The sequence below is a fragment of the Rattus norvegicus genome, chromosome 17 (genome assembly GCF_021556685.1).
Source record: "Rattus norvegicus strain SHRSP/BbbUtx chromosome 17, alternate assembly SHRSP_T2T, whole genome shotgun sequence".
Lineage (NCBI taxonomy): Eukaryota > Metazoa > Chordata > Mammalia > Rodentia > Muridae > Rattus > Rattus norvegicus.
Window position 1 is genome coordinate 13,439,523 of NC_141550.1, and position 17,245 is coordinate 13,456,767.

The 17,245-nt window shown below is 49.2% G+C and overlaps 1 protein-coding gene across 9 annotated transcripts in view; it reads left to right on the forward strand.

Annotated features, from left to right (window-relative positions):
• Positions 1-17,245, forward strand: part of Sema4d (semaphorin 4D) — a 107,121-nt gene that overhangs the window by 16,883 nt on the left and 72,993 nt on the right. For all 9 annotated transcript variants that reach the window (XR_015640757.1, XR_015640756.1, XR_015640759.1 and 6 more), the window contains exon 2: positions 13,593-13,661. The gene's annotated coding sequence lies outside the window, so the exon portion shown is untranslated. The remainder of the gene's footprint in view (positions 1-13,592; positions 13,662-17,245) is intronic.

The following is a 17,245-nucleotide window of genomic DNA, read 5'->3' on the forward strand; positions in this document are numbered from 1 at the left end:
GATGGATGGGAGGATGAGATGGGAAGATGGATGGGAGTGTGAGATGGGAGGATGGATGGGAGGATGAGATGGGAGGATGGATGGGAGTGTGAGATGGGAGGATGGATGGGAGGATGGATGGGAGGATGGGTGGGAGGATGGATGGGAGGATGGATGGACTGATGGGAGGATGGATGGGAGTGTGAGATGGGAGGATGGATGGGAGGATGAATGGGAGTGTGAGATGGGAGTGTGAGATGGGAGGATGAGATGGGAGGATGGATGGGAGGATGAGATGGGAGGATGGATGGGAGTGTGAGGTGGGATGATGTTTGGGAGGATGGATGGGAGGATGGATGGGAGGATGGATGGGAGTGTGAGATGGGAGTGTGAGATGGGAGGATGAGATGGGAGGATGGATGGGAGGATGAGATGGGAGGATGGATGGGAGTGTGAGATGGGAGGATGGATGGGAGGATGGATGGGAGGATGAGATGGGAGGATGGATGGGAGTGTGAGATGGGAGGATGGATGGGAGGATGGATGGGAGGATGAGATGGGAGGATGAATGGGAGTGTGAGATGGGAGGATGGATGGGAGGATGGATGGGAGTGTGAGATGGGAGTGTGAGATGGGAGGATGGATGGGAGGATGGATGGGAGGATGAATGGGAGTGTGAGATGGGAGGATGGATGGGAGGATGGATGGGAGTGTGAGATGGGAGTGTGAGATGGGAGGATGGATGGGAGGATGGATGGGAGGATGAGATGGGAGGATGGATGGGAGTGTGAGATGGGAGGATGGATGGGAGGATGGATGGGAGGATGAGATGGGAGGATGGATGGGAGTGTGAGATGGGAGGATGGATGGGAGGATGGATGGGAGGATGAGATGGGAGGATGAATGGGAGTGTGAGATGGGAGGATGAGATGGGAGGATGGATGGGAGTGTGAGATGGGAGGATGGATGGGAGGATGGATGGGAGGATGAGATGGGAGGATGGATGGGAGGATGGATGGGAGGATGGATGGGAGGATGGATGGGAGGATGAGATGGGAGGATGGATGGGAGTGTGAGATGGGAGGATGGATGGGAGGATGGATGGGAGGATGGATGGGAGTGTGAGATAGGAGGATGGATGGGAGGATGGATGGGAGGATGAGATGGGAGGATGGATGGGAGTGTGAGATGGGAGGATGGATGGGAGGATGAGATGGGAGGATGAATGGGAGTGTGAGATGGGAGGATGAGATGGGAGGATGGATGGGAGTGTGAGATGGGAGTGTGAGATGGGAGGATGGATGGGAGGATGGATGGGAGGATGGATGGGAGGATGGATGGGAGGATGGATGGGAGGATGAGATGGGAGGATGAATGGGAGTGTGAGATGGGAGGATGAGATGGGAGGATGGATGGGAGTGTGAGATGGGAGTGTGAGATGGGAGGATGGATGGGAGGATGGATGGGAGGATGGATGGGAGGATGGATGGGAGGATGGATGGGAGGATGAGATGGGAGGATGGATGGGAGTGTGAGATGGGAGGATGGATGGGAGGATGGATGGGAGGATGGATGGGAGTGTGAGATGGGAGGATGGATGGGAGGATGGATGGGAGGGTGAGATGGGAGGGTGAGATGGGAGGATGGATGGGAGGGTGAGATGGGAGGATGAGATGGGAGGATGGATGGGAGGATGGATGGGAGGATGAGATGGGAGGATGGATGGGAGGATGGATGGGAGGATGGATGGGAGGATGGATGGGAGGGTGAGATGGCAGGATGGATGGGAGGATGGATGGGAGGATGAGATAGGAAGATGGATGGGAGGATTGTAATTTCTGGGCCTGCATAGGCTACCGAGGATGACTCTTTCATTGAAAAGGGCTCTAATACAGGTGCATATGTTTTAAAACTCATAATCTCTCTCTCTCTCTTTCTTTCTCTCTTTTTCTTTCTCCCTCTTTCTTCTCTCTCCCTCTCCCTCTCTCTCTCTCACGCACACACATGCACGCACACACACACACACACACGCACACATATGCAGGCACGTACACACACTATTGAAAATATAACTGTCGGGGTTGGGGATTTAGCTCAGTGGTAGAGCGCTTACCTAGGAAGCGCAAGGCCCTGGGTTCGGTCCCCAGCTCCGAAAAAAAGAACCAAAAAAAAAAAAAAAAAAAGAAAATATAACTGTCCAGTAGATCTGGGCAGTCTTCACATATCTTATTCCTTCCTTTAGGTTGAAAATACACACCCTTCCTCTTAAAAGAAGCACTTCCCGGGGCTTCTCTCTGGACATCCGAATTCCTACAACGCACTCTCCTGTGCTGTAGAGTCATTATTAAATAGAATAGGGGTTACTGGAGCACGATCCCTGAGACGCTCAGGTGGTCAGGCTGATAACGGAGACAGCTGCTGAGTGGATAATGTAGACATGGTGGCTTCAGTGGGCAAGAGGATGCATAGCCCATCAGGATGGGGCAAGGTGATGAGTGTGTGTGTGTGTGTGTGTGTGTGTATGTGTGTGTGTGTGTGGTGCGCACACGTGCGCGCTACAAAGGACATTGTACAGTTACAAACTTAGAACAAGTCCTGTGGATATTTTTGGACTGTGATTGATGGTAGTAGGTAAGTGAAACTGTAAGATTACGTTTCAGGTGACAGGGCTGTTGTGTGGCCAAGAATGTGAGCTGCACACCCAGGGCCCAGGATGTGTTGTATCACATTCCCATTGCCTTTCTCTCTGGGAGGTAAAAGGCATGATTCCTTGAAATTCCAAAGGAGTGGATGGTTTGTCCCGAGGTCTCTGTTTTCCCAGTAATTACAGGATCCAGGCTCTGCATTGCCTTTGGACCTCAGTCATGCATGGAGCAAACATAGACTCTGCCCTCTGGTCTGGAGCACATGATCTCTACAGAGGGTCGTCAGGAACTGCTTCAAATTTTTTGACTGTTTTGAACTCCCTTGACTGCCTCTTCTTTATTATGACTTGGCCGTTTCATATATGTCTATGAAATTTTCAGTTGATTTTTTTAATCTATATACAATTTTGTAAATTTTTTTCTTTTGGTATAGCATGCTTGTGTATATGCTCATGTGTGCAGATGTGTGTGCGTGTGCATGTGCGTGTGTGTGTGTGTGTGTGTGTGTGTGTATGTCTGTGTCTGAGGGTACATGTGCACATATGGAGGCCTGGGAATGATTTGAAGCCCGGTCACTTACTGAACCCAGAGCTTGCTATTTGGGCTGCATAAGCACATATGGCCTCGAGTTCGAATCCTCGATACCCAAGAGCCAGGTGTGGCAGCCTGGTTGTGGAGACAGAAAGATTTGAGGGGTGCCTCACTGGCTAATTTATCCAGCCAACTGACGAGAGATCCTGTCTAAAAACAGACAGCAACGAAACAAAAATAAATGGGTAGATAAATATGGACGCAGGTGAGATGGCTCGGTGGGTAAAATTGTGGGCCGTGCAAGTCTCAAGGGCTGAGTTCCATTCTGAGAACACACACATCTGTAACCCCAGCACTTCTATGGCAGATGATTATGGAGACAGGAGGATTGGTGGTAGGTTGCTTCGAGTGCATAGTGGGAGAGAAACAACCAGAGAGGCTCTGCCCCAGAAAGTAAAGGGAGAGACCTCCGCACGGGAGCCATGGCAGATGAGAGCCCTCCTCAGTAATAAATCCTCCCTCTATAGAGGGAGACACCTGATGCTGACCTGTATTCTCACGCATGTACCTGTGGGCATGAGTACACACATACACAGGTGCATATACCATACACACATACGTACATGCACATTTTTTAATTAGAGAAGATCCATTTGTGATACAAGATTTTTATCACAGTTTATCCATATAAATTTATTTCCAAGGATACCAAAGCATTTTGTTCTAGTGACATTCACAGCCACCCCCCCCACCCCCAAATAAAATTTTAAGACACGCCAGCCAAATAGGTGGAGTCATTTTATTCTTGTCTTCCTTTGCTTCTGAGGCTAATACCCCGGAAGTGATTGTTTTGCTGTCAAGGTAACATCAGACTTGTTGTTTCCCCTTCCCATTGTCTAGAACAGATTATATACAATTGTTGATAGTCACTTCTTTCTTAGTGTATATGGTAGACTTTTTCAATCAAATTGTTGGGGGCCTTTCCGATGTCTTTCTCTGGGGGGGGGTTTCATTCCGTCTTCAGTTATTTCCTTTTTACATCATTGATGAGGCTGTCTATCATCTCGGGTGAATTTGGGTTTTTTTTTTTTAAACCAGGTACTTCACGTTTATGGTTGTTTGAAGGTTGTTTTTCTGTTAGCGTCTGTGGGGTCTGTGGTGGTGACTCCTTTTCTTTTGTGGATGGTGGGAGTTGGACATTTGTTCACGTGTTGTGGGTTTTAGAACTAGTGTACTCATCCCTTGCCTCATGCCCAGGGGTCGGTTTCCACTGTCTCCTCTCCAGGGACTAGCTAGTGGGGTGTGTTGAGGCGAGCACCCAGGCTCTGCAGCCCTGGCAGCAGGTGGTGCCAGGACTAGCCAATTAACACACGAGCACCCCAGTGACCTGCGCATCCTGCGCATCTGCATGTCTCCAGAAAGGCCAGCTTGCTACCTGGGAGCAGTCCCAGAGGATTGCTGAATTGGCTTCGTTCCACACGGAGAGGAAACTTGTAGGCGAGAGAGTGGTTGAGCTTGTCACTCTTCTGAGGGTTCTCCGGGTGACCGGTCCAAGGGACAGATTCATTGCTGTTCTGTAAAAGCTGCTTGTTGGCTTGCGTGCAAAGCCCAGACAAGCCTGCCAAATGGAGTGAGGCAGGAGAGGAAGATGGAAAATCATAGGGCCGTGGAAGGAAGGCTTATTCTTCAGAATCTGGCTGGGAGTTAGAAGCTGGATCTAAGATTGAAAAGGGAAAAAAAAAAAAAACAAGAAAACAAAACAAAAACCAAAAAAACAAAGTTACCTACAAATATGATGCTTGTCTTTTTAACGACATCTCAAACAAGGATGTTAAAACAGCTAGCCAAGAGGGCTGAGAAGAAGGCTCAGTAGCTGGAGTCCTTGCCTAACAGGCACAGGGCGCTGGGTTTAATCCCCCCAGTGCTGTGTAAAATGGGCGGGTGGTACACATCTGCAATCCCAGGACTCTGGAGGGGAAGACACAAGGACCAGGGAGTTCTCAATCACCTTCAACTGCACAGTGAGTGTGAGCCCAGTCTGTCTTAGAAAACAAGACAGCTGTGCTTACGCCGGCCACAATGCTTGCATTTGCCAGGGGTAGCACACCTCTGCCCCCAATAAAATGATTTTTGTAAAAACAACATAAACCGGGTTGGAGTGCTCAGTGGTAGAGCACTTGCCTAGCAACCGCAAGGTCCTGGGTTCGGTCCCCAGCTCCGAAAAAAAGAAAAAAAAAAAAAAGAAGAAGAAAACTTTAGGGCTGGAGAGATGGCTCAGCGGTTAAGAGCACCCGACTACTCTTCCAGAGGTCCTGAGTTCAATTCCCAGCAACCACATGGTGGCTCACAACCATCTGTAAGGAGATCCAGTGCCCTCTTCTGGTGTATCTGAAGACAGCTACAGTGTACTTATATATAATAAATGAATAAATCTTAAAAAAAAAAAACAACATAAACCTTAAATCTGGTTGTAAATTAGATTCTTAGCCACAAAATTTATATATATATATATATATATATATGTATATATATCATATGTAAATATAAGTATAATCTCTGTGTGTGTGTGTGTGTGTGTGTGTGTGTGTGTGTGTGTGTGTGTGTGTGTGTGTAAAACCATTGCAAAGTATGGCTTTCTAAGCAGCAGCCCTCAGTGTACTACGCCTCATGTCTGGTTAATAAACGTGTTGACTTTGTGAAATTCTTTTCCTGGAGTGTTAGTCCGGGAGGTCCTGAGGGTGAGACTTCTTAGGCTGCCTCTACAGCATCCCTGTCCTTTGCTTCTGCTAAGTGGGGTTGAAGATGATTGACTGAGCCCTTCTGTAGGGCACATTGTCATTGTCCCCGTTTGTCCTGTTTGGATGATGGAGGATGTAGATTTTGGTTCCTGCCCTGAATCGTTAGAGCATCTTAGGTGAGGGAAAAGTACCTCCTCCCCTTTCTTTTTAGTAATTCCTCAGGCAAGTAATTTTGCTTCATTTGATTAAAAAATCTGTGTCATGCTGGGCTTTCTGACAGAATGACTTTTAAGAAATAGAAAGAAGGTTGGGTCTGGAGGGATGGCTCTGTGATTAAGCTCACTGACTGCTCTTGTAGAGGACTGGAGTTCTGTTCCCAACATCCAAATGGCAGCCTGTGGCTCCAATCCCAGTGGATCTGATGTTTCTTCTAATGTCTGCGGGTTCTTGGGAACATGGCTGGCATACATGGATATAAAGTATCTCTTTGAGAAAGAGGGAAAGTTTTTGAAAATACAGATGATTTGGAAAGTGGCGTCACAGAGAGGGAAGCAGGGGCTGTAGGGACCCCAGGCTACAGTCGAGCACCAACTTGAAGTAGTGGTGAGTTGTGGAACAAGCAGGCTGAACACACTGTTGTGGCCTCTGTTGTCCCAAGAGCGGCTTCTGTGCCTGCTGTTGAGCCTTGGGCTGCCTTCAGCCTTCTGCAGCTGTCTGCTGCCACTTTGTATCAGCGTGGCTGTGCTAGTGGGTGACATGGGATCTATCAGCAGTCTGCTTAGGTGAGGACATGGCAGAGGGCATGAGCTACAGCCCTGTCCCAGGTGCTTGACAGCTCATGGTAGCTAGATTGGCAGTGTTCAGAGCCTAACCTCCACTGCGGTCGTATGCAGACAAGGGTTTCTAAGAACTGTGTCTTTCCTCCTCTCATAAAGTAATTCATTGCTTTTGTTTGTGGAGACAGAGTCTCAATAGTTCAGACTAACCTCAGAGTATAGTTATGTATATATTTTTTAAAGATTTATTTATTTAATGTATATGAGTATACTGTATTTGTCTTCAGACACACCAGAAGAGCACATCAGATCTCATTACAGATGGTTGTGAGCCACCATGTGGTTGCTGGGAATTGAACTCCAGACCTCTGGAAGAGGAGTCAGCACTCTTAACCATTGAACCATCTCTCCAGCCCAGTTATATATGTTGTATCCAGACATTTTGTGTTAAAGTAACAATGACCGAGACATTGAAGAAATGGGGAGTTGGAGGCTAAAGTTCTTGCTGTGCAAATGTGAGGATCTGGGTTTGGGACCCCAGGATGTAAATTCCCAATGGGATGGTGACTTGCCTGTAGTTCCACTCATGGAAGGCGGAGACACGGATCCCTAAAAGCAAGCTGGTTAGGCAGAGTGCTGTATTGATGTGCTCTGGGCTTGATTGTGAGACCTTGCCTCAGTGAGGGTGATTGAGGATGATTCTCGACATAACCTTGGACTTCTATATGAACAAACATTCACTTGCATAGTGTGTGTGTGTGTGTGTGTGTGTGTGTGTGTGTGTGTGTGTGTGTGCCCTGTGCCTTGAGACAGACACTGAAGTGGGGAAAAGGACATAAAAACCAACTCCTCCATTATGTGACTTGCTTGGGTGTGTACAGTTGTCCGTCTGTGACTAAGGGGACAGGATGGGTTCTAGAACCCTCCACAGATGGCCAGAATTCATAGATGCAAGGGGTTTTTCTATAAGTGCGTGGTGTTTGTACACAGCGGTGAGCATCCTCATGATCATCAGCCAGCTTTACATGTCTCACAGTTCCAAGATGATAGATGTGCCCTGTCAGTGGATGTAAGGAATAGGGACAATGACAAAGGGTGAAGACTGAATGTGCACAGAACTAAATTTTCTGAATGTATGTGGAACCCATAGGTTCAGAGGTCCACATGTGTCTGAATTGTGGGCACTGAGGAACTAGGAGCTCCGGGGATGCTGAGCGATCAGATACTGTGTTTTCTCTTTCTGGACTGTGTGGGTTTCACCAAATCATCTTGGTTCTGGAGTGTTGGGCAGTTGGTTAGAGCCAGGTGGTACTGGGGCCATGTGCTTAGGGCCGTACTTGGTACCAGGAAGAGGCAGAGATGGTCCTGTTCCAGAAAAGTGCTGCTAGGGGTTCTGCTTATGGAAACTCCAGGCCCAACAACCAGGAGAACCCCAGCTAACCTTCATGTGGAAGCTAAGAGCTAGGAAGTTAATTGTGTTTCCCTCCAGGGGGCTGGTGACACTTTAGTTTCTGCTCACCTCTGGTGGCTCTGGAAAGAGTAACAAAAGCCCTTCCAGGGTCTGCCCCCTGGAGCTTTGAATTTAAAAACCCCTGGTTACATAGTAACAGGAGTGAAGCAGCATCTTCCAAGAAGGTTCTGCAAGGGCCTCTGCTTTATCCTTGGGCTCAGGCTGTACCGGTGGATGTCCAGCCCTCATTCTGGCCATATTTGTAAATATTGCATGCTGGGTACTGACAGCAGAGGAGGGCAGTGGGAAAGGACTTGAGGACAAGACATGCCCTGGAGCAGGGCTGGTGCTACCAGGTTGATTGCCACCTTACTGCCGCACAGCATGTGTTCTAAGCATGGCGACTGCCGAATGGGCTCCTGGGAACTTGCACACCTGTGAGGGCAGCTGTGTCCATGGCTCGTGTGATCCTTGAGTATTGGCGTGTCTGAACATGTGCATACATCTAGCAGACGCTGTTGGAGGTGTAATGTCAGGCCAACACACTGGGTCTTCCTGCTGCCTTGTGGTAGCTCCGGGAAAAGAAGGCCCTGGGCAGCTCCATCCCATTTCCCTGCCCCAGGCTTTTAGAGGTGGTTTGTCAGCCCTGAAGAGAATCCAGATCTACAGGAATGAAAATGAACTCAGTGAGGTGAATGAACTCAGGTGATTTTTTCCCCTAGTTTTTTTTTTTTTGGTTGTTGTTTTGTTTTGTTTTTTGTTTGTTTTTTACTTAGAACATGTGCATGTGCGTGCGTGTGTGTGTGTGTGTGTGTGTGTGTGTGTACACAAATGCCTGCACACAGTGCATTTGTGTACATGGAGGCCACATCATAGCCTTGACTTATTCCTCAGATGCCTCCTAGATTATTTTTGTAAAGATTTCCCACTGGCCTGGAATTTGCTGATTCATCATTGAGCCCCCAGGATGACCCTGACTCTGTAGTGCTGGGATTAAAAGCACACAACACATTTCCAGGTTTTCACATGGGTTCCGAGGGCTTAGGCTCAGGTCCTCATGTTTGCAAGACAAGCGCCTTATCAGCTGAGCCATCTCCTCAGCCCCAGAGCCAGGAAATGGTTTTGACCTTCCTGTTCTTTTTAGATGTCTGGCCCATTGGGGCGAGCCCCTGACACTATGCACGGGCTGGTGAGCCTCACAGCCAAGTGGTGCTCCCCGCCCCCCCCCCCCCCCCCCCCCCCCCCCCCGGAGCTGGGGACCCCAGGGCCTTGCGCTTCCTAGGCAAGCGCTCTACCACTGAGCTAAATCCCCAACCCCCATGTGGTGCATTCTTAAAAGTCAGGCTCGGACCAAGAGAACATCTGCTGAGATTCTCCGGTCTTGGGTTCTTGCAATCATGGGCCTGGTTAGTGCTCTACTCTTCTTTCTCTTGCCCCACCCCCACCCCAGAAATTCAGGGCTACTCCCAACTCCCATTCATGGCTTCTCCCCAAGTCATCCCCTGTGCCCTAACCTCAGGATTATGTCCCTTCCTTTCTTCTAGTGTCAGATTTCGGAATAAGTAACCTTTAAATTGGTGTTAAGAGGGGCTCCTGTGTGCCACTCCGTAAGTCACACACCCCTGACGTCAACAGTGACTGTCCTCTGTGGATGTGCAAATGGCTCCAGGGCAATGGAAAGGTAACCGGTGGCCTCCCATGGGAAGAGCCAATCTGTGTCCACCATGGGAAGAGCCATGTATCCATTGGAAATTCCAAGTATCCATTGGAAATCCATCCCAATGCCCCTTGACTTCCTGTAGCTTTTTGTTACTGAGAAGAAGTTCCCGTAACATAATGGTATGATGGGTGGGGACAATTCTGGCACTGTGCTCTGCAGCTTGGGAAGTATTGAAACCCCCAGAACATCCCTTCTAACCAAATCAGTTTAATGAGTTGCTAGGAACAGCCTTCTGGAGTCTGTTCAATTATTACTTTGTCATTCAGAAAACCCTTTGGCTTCAGTGCCCTAGTGTCTTGCGATACTCATGATGTCTAGGCCACCCCCAGTTTCCACCAACGTGGTATTCTTCCAAGGGTGGATAAGACCTATTAGAGATTCAGTCTGGCAGTCTGCTATGGCGATGTGCTAGCCTAAAGTGCTGGGTGGTTCTTGCTTCTGCTTAGTTGTATGATCATGTTGCTATATAACGCCTTTTGGAACTCGTGTATTTTTTGATTTGTACAGATTCAAATAAAAAAGCAAGGCCTTGAATATTCAGCTTGGTGGCAGATGGCCTGTTTAGCATGCTCAAGAGGCTGGGCGTCATCTACCCCAACAAGAATATAAAGCAAAAATAAAAACCAAGTGGGGCCTTATTAGGAAGACTTCGTCAGGGGATGTAAAGCCCAGTCCACCCTTTGGCCATGAGGACCCAGTATCCCCAGGGTTACACCAGTGGGAGGGTAGGGGGTTCTGAAGGGCACAGACTGTAGGGAAAGGCTAGATGTGGTATAGGGGTGAATGTGTAGCAAGAGTGTCCCAGAAGTGACTTGGGAACCAGGGGAACCTAAGAATGGAGGGAAGCTTAAGGTTTGGTCCCCAGGGTCTGGTTAAGTGACAACTTACCTGGGGGTACCAAGCCAGGTCTGGAGGCCACTGTGCTTGGCCTTGTCTGGGTAGATTGGCATCATGAATCCTGGTGTCTGGAAGGGGTTTCTTTGCAGTGTCCTTTCTGGAACCCAGCATGGGTACTCCAGGAGCTCAGGGCTTATGTGAAGCCAGTGTGGTCACCATTGTCATCTGCAGTTCTTCAGAGTCAGGGTACAGTGTTGGAGGCCTGCTGGCCTGGACTGTCCATTCACCCAGATGGTCCTGACACTTTGCCAGGCCTTCCTGCTGGTGGACCCCATCCCTGCTTTCAGCAGTGTCCTCTGAGCTGGCCAGTAACTGAGAGACTCCTACCAGGGGAAGAGTACTTCAAGCCACAGGAGGCTTGAGCTGGAGCGCTCGTGGGTACCAGCAACTCTTGGGGTTGTTAGTAACAGGACTCTTCCATTGACGTTCTTGAGTTTCTAGCAGAGCATCTCTCGTGGAATTTCCTTCTTTTATAAGAAACACAAAGTGCTTTTCAGCAGAGCCGCTGAACTTTACACTGGATGCTTCTCCCCAGAAGAACAGCTCCTTAGGAGTGGCCCCAGAGGCCCCTGCAGCAGACCTGGGATCCATTACAAATGTACTTCCCTGGGCTCCCCTCAGCTCTGTAGGACCAGGGTTCCTACTGGGGCCCAAAGGTCTGGTTTTTCATTCACCCGTGGCAGTTTCTCTTTGTGAAAACCACTGGCTGAGGCTCCTGGGGTCTCCATGAAATGGCAGTGGCTAAGAATGCGTATCTCAGAGCTGGTGGCTGGGTAGGGCTTCTGGGAGAAGGGCCTCTGGCAATGTCTGTGGGTGTGTGCATTTGGAGCATGAGTGCATGTAGTGTGATATATATGCATGCATGTGTACAGTTTGACTGCTCCCTTTTAGTGGACTGTGGCATGTATCTACTGAAGTATAAGGTAAAATGTCACTAGCCAAGAGGTGACCAAGTTGTCTTTTGACTGTCACTGACCTAACTGCAGTGTTGAGAGCCTGTGGCTGCTTACCTGACTGTCTCCTGACACTCATCCACACACTCCAGTCAGGCATTCCTGAAGCTGGAGCCCAGAGTGGCCATCGCTGTCCAGCCCTATTCTGTCTTGGGCTGTTCCACCTCCACACAGGGTGACTGCCTTCTTCCTTACAGCTGCCCAGGACACGGACATTTGGATAAACTGTCCCTCACTCTGGTCACCCGCCGACGGTCCTGGAGGCTGTTTCCCTCGCTTTGGTGTGATGAAGAGAATGCCCTTTGCTGTGTCTTTGTGTCTGAGTGGGAAGGGGTCTTGGTCCTTTTTCTGTTGCGTGAACTGGGTAATTTGTGAAGAGGGGTGCTTTAATCTGGCTTACAGTTTGAAGTTAGGATGTCCAGGGGCACGGTGCTAGCATCCGTTGAGCACCTTTTGAAGTGGGGTATCATGGCAAGGGCATCGCACGATGAGACAGACCAAGCATGTGGATCTTGGGTCTCTTCCTCTTCCTTAAAGTTACTAATATGTCATCTTGGAGGCCAAATCCTCATGACCTCATCTAATTACCTTACAAAAGCCCCACCTCTAATACCAGCAACACAGGAATCGAGGTTGAGTGTCACCCTCTTAATACTGGAACAGTGAGGCTTCCAAATTTCAACACAAGGATCTGGGAGGTACTCTTCCAACAGTACCAAGATATATGGCAGGAACTTTCCAGTGTCAGGCCAGTCCTTTTTCCGACTGTGTAGGGAGTTCCTGGGGTCATCCCCATGACTGGCCCTGGTGATGGGTCACTTGAGATCCCTGCCCACCTAGAAGAGGCACTGACATCTTGTTTATTCCTTGTGTCATTAATGACACCAAACCTTCACCATCTCTGAGGCTCTGCAGTTTTAAGCTCTGGTTGGGGACTCTGGGTGTTCCAGGGGACCTTGGGAAAGGTGGCCCTGGCACTTTCTGCTCTTTCTATGCCTCCTTTTGTGTGTTGCAGAGTAAAACCTTTTCTGCTTTGATTAAAAAAACAACAACAACAACAACAACAACAAAAAAAAACCCACGAGTTTGAGCACTCTTGCTTCCTTCCTTCCCTCTCTTCTGCTTAACATGGTTGACTGTGTGCTAACACCACATTTCTTAGCCTGTGGTTCTAGTTGAGGGGATGCATTAGAAATGTGCTAACATATCGTCCTTTTTAAAAGCTTTTTGAATGTTTGCTTGTAAGTGTGCACCAGGAATCAAACTCAGGATGTCATGTCTGGGGGGCAAGCACCTTTACTCACCGAGTCATCTCATTGGCCCTAAAATGCCATTTTGTATGTATGTATGTATGTATGTATGTATGAATGTATGTATATATGTACTTACTTAATTATTTAATGTATAAGAGTACAACGTCACTGTCTCTAGACACACCAGAAGAGGGCATCGGATCCCATTACAGATGGTTGTGAGCCACCATGTGGTTGCTGGGATTTGAACTCAGGACCTCTGGAAGAGCAGTTGGTGCTCTAACCACTGAGCCATCTCACCAGCCTCAAAATGCCATTGTTTTAAAGTCAGGACTGGATTATCTTTCAAAGTCTAGGATCATCTCCTGCCCCTCTCCGATTTTCTTAGTTTGTGCTGGGGACCCTCTGCTCTAATTCCTGGCTCTACCAGAGAAAATAAGTCAGGGAGGGGCAGACAGGGCCACCACCCTTCCCGTTGCTGGTGGGGTTGTCCTGTATGGCTCAGCTAGCAGACATGCTGATGTGCTGGCCGTTTTGGCAGAATGCTGTCTTGGGCAGTACTCTAATGGAGTCTCATGTGCATATGTTGGTGTGTGCGTGTCTGACTCACTTTGGTTCTGCTCATTCCCCCTTTCCAATTCTTGTTTCAGATCCTGCTAATACCTCGGAAACACAGCCAAGTTCTGGATACCGGCATGTCTGACGACACTAATCCCTAGGTGAGTAACTAAATCTGCCGCCAAGGAAGATTCCCTTGGGAGGTGGCCCCATGAGTCAGCAGTTGGTTCTGTTCTATACCTGGCCCTGTGGTGTGATTAGAGAACCAGGAAAAGTCTGTCCGTGTAGACCTAGGCATTCTTGTCTCATAGCTCTGTCTGGGTGAGGAATGGGGCATTGAAGGTCCCGTATGGATGGAGGGAGAAAGGCTGCCAGCAAAGGGCTTCTGGGTAAAGCCGGTTCAGGTGATGAATGCCTCACTTTTCTGTTGTGCAATTTCCAACAATAGCAACTTAAAGGAAGGAAGGGTTCATTCGCTGGTCATGGCAGGTGGGCAGCAGCAGCAGGATCTAGTCATATCTATAGTCAGGAAGCTGAGGGAAACAATGTTGCTAGTCAGCTTGCCATCTCTTTATTCAACCTGGAACCCCACGGCATGGGATAGAACAACCCATATTCAGGACAGGTCTTCAGGCCTCAGCTGAACCTCTTTGGAAACACCCTCACAGACACACTCACCAACGCATGCTTCCGTGTGACTCAGAATCCAGTCGGTTGACAATGAAGAGTTAACCATCAAAACACCTGAGTCAGCACCAACTTCCGACTTCCTGGGCAAGACAGGAGGGAGCTGGGGTTGAGTCCTGGCATGGATTGTCCTTTCTGGTCTCCCTAAAAAATCCCCTGGGGGTTCTGTGTTCAGGAGCATGTACTGGGTCTTTGAAGGTAGCCTGTCTCTCTCCTGTGGGAGCTTCCTTGCTTCTCTCCTGTGTTCCCAGCTACTGCATGACCCTGTAGTAGGGAAGTCTATGAAGGTGGCAGGTCAGGTTGGGGCCGGGAGGGTGACATACCAGCCCTTCATGGTCACTACACTTGTGTGTTCAGGGTGATGGAAAGCAGAGGCCCTCTGGGTTTGTCTGAGCCTCAGGAAGGCTGTGGTATATGGGCCCTGCTGCAAGTGCAGCAGCTATTCTACCGAATCTCTGTAGCTCCAGGAGGAGGGTATTGGTACTCTTGTCACAGGCGAGGCACTATACAGTGAAGGGAACATATTCAGCCATTTTCTCAGGGGTATCTCCAGCTTTGTCTGTGATCTCCTCTCAGCCACTGCGACATCCATCTCCCATCACTCCCAGAGGCTCTGACTGATGGTTTGTAGGAACACATCTGCATTCAGTGGGCTTTTTCAGCGTGGTTTTTGTCTCCAAGCCCGTCATCCCTCAAGTGTCTGAATCTTGTCTAGAAGCCCCATTGGGTTGGCCTGCCGTTAGCACAGGACTTTAGCTGCTGGCTCAGAGGTTGCCCAAGCCTCGACTTTCACATCACGGATGCAGTCATGTTCTTCTCTGCTGTTGGACTGTGTGCATGTTTGTTCCCCAGAGTCAGCAAGGAGAAAGGGCACGGTACAATAAAGCGTTTGGGAGCAGGAGAGAGGGCTCACACTTGCACAGCTCTCTGCCGTCCAGCGCTGTCACGAACCGTTCTTGCGATCTCAGTGTGTCTAATTTTAAGAAAGGAGCTCTGTCCTAGGTTTCTGTGTGCTTGGAAAAGCACGGAGCACCCTCCGTGTTGTCTGTCACCCCGCAGAGGTCTTGAAGGGCAGCTCCCAAGGATAAGGGGGACTGCTGTAGTTTGCATATAAAAGGCTGCTTAGAAAGGAAATACTTGGGGATACTGAGCTGTATTTTGTAGGGTTTGCATCGAGGTGGAAACTAAAACAAATTTTCAGGATCTTTCCCATCGTGAAGAGGCCCAAACGAGCAGCTTTGCCTTTAGTGGGTCCTCAGAGTGGGGACAAAGCAGGCATTGTCCTTACTGTTGCCCCTGGGGGCCCGTCTCTATGACGCCATGGTGGAAATCTAGCCAAGAATCCAAGAGTGGCCTCTGGGAGAAGCTGGTGTGTCCAGGCAGGGAAGGCAGCAGCCAGAAGGTTCTGTGGGACCTGGCTAACAAGCATGGTTTGGGGGTGCTTGGGTGTCCTTTGGGTCTTTTGGGGAATACTGAGCATAGGACAGGGCAGATGTCAGGATTAGGGACAGGCCTCGCTTGGTGGCAAAGCTGTATCTCACCTGCAGTTCTGTTCTTAGCGCCTTGATCTTCCCCGTGTGCGTGGTAAGGGGACACACAGAGTATGGGAGGTAAAGAGGTTCGAGTCTGAGTGCACTTGAAGCCGCCCAAGCTTTAAAATTCTGTCTTTGGACTGGAGAGATGGCTCAGGGGTTAAGAGCACTGAGTGCTCTTCCAGAGGTCCTGAGTTCAAATCCCAGCAACCACGTGGTGGCTTACAACCATCTCATTACAGATGTTTTGCTTTTTTTTTTTTAAAGATGTGTTTATTATATTTATGTGTGTGTGTGCGTGTTTGTATGTGTGTATGCTCCATGCATGAAGGTGCTGTGGACAGCCTGCTGGGGGTGCCGAGAACTGGGTCCCAGTTCTCTACAAGAGCAAGAAGTACTCCTAACCTCTGAGCCGTCTATGATATCTCAGCCCCAGCCATGAGGCCTTTCTGAGCCCATTGTGTGCATGCCGCAGCACTGCTCCAGTGTGCCCAGCCCTGGAGTAGGCTTAGCTGACTGTACCTACCCCTAAGTGTGGCCAAGTACTAAGTGTGCTACTCTCCAGTGTGCTCAAGTGCCTTGGGACTGACAACTTTTATATAGGAGGGACGCCTTATTTTTAGTAAGTGTGTAAAATAAAAGCTTAGAGCAGGGCCGCTGTAGATTTAATTAAAGGCCGGTAAAATGGGAGACGAGTACTTCTGTCTGTTTCGTGGGAGGGTCTCTCTGGTCCTGTGGGTGCAGTCCTGTGAGGCTATGACCTGAATAATGCCCAGTCCCCCCCACCCCCATCCCCACCCACCCCGGGCATCAAGGGTCTAGTAGGTACAGAGCCAAAGGCTCCGAGACCCATTAGTATACAGAACTCTCACCTCTGGGACATCAGCCAGATGCTAGGACCACAGTGTATATCACCAGCGGGCGTTGCATGAGAAATGTAAGAAATGGCAGGTCCTCCAGTGTCCTGAACTGACAGGAGATATGCAATTTAGCACTGTCCAGCCTCTTCAAGCACAGAGGGGCCAGCCCAGACCTGGGACTTGGCCTTGGTCACAGCAAAGTATCTATTTCTAGTGACTGGAAGCATCCTTGGAGCCAAACATTTATATTAGCAGCCCCATATGGGACATATTGCTCTCCTGTGCTTAGTCCCCGTACCACCCAGTCACAAATGAGTACTATGCCTGGCCCAGGTACAGGAGTGTGGCTGTTGAAAACCAAAGCCTGCTTTGAAGATCCAGCACCCAGAAGGCATTGCACAGTGCCCCTTTCTGAAGTGTGTTGAGTGCATGTCAGAAGGCTGTATTGTGCATATTTGTGTACTGGATTAAATGAGATAGATTATGAGAAAGTATTTACTCTGCTGTCCTGGCCATCCATGCAATCAGTGGTGTGTGTTGTCTGCTGTGCATGCATGCGTGCGTGCATCCATGTACGCACACGTGCCATGTACTGTGTTTGTCGAGCAGTGTGGATCTGGAATGCTGTGAATGCCTTGAGTTTAAATTTGCTCTTCCAGAGGTCCT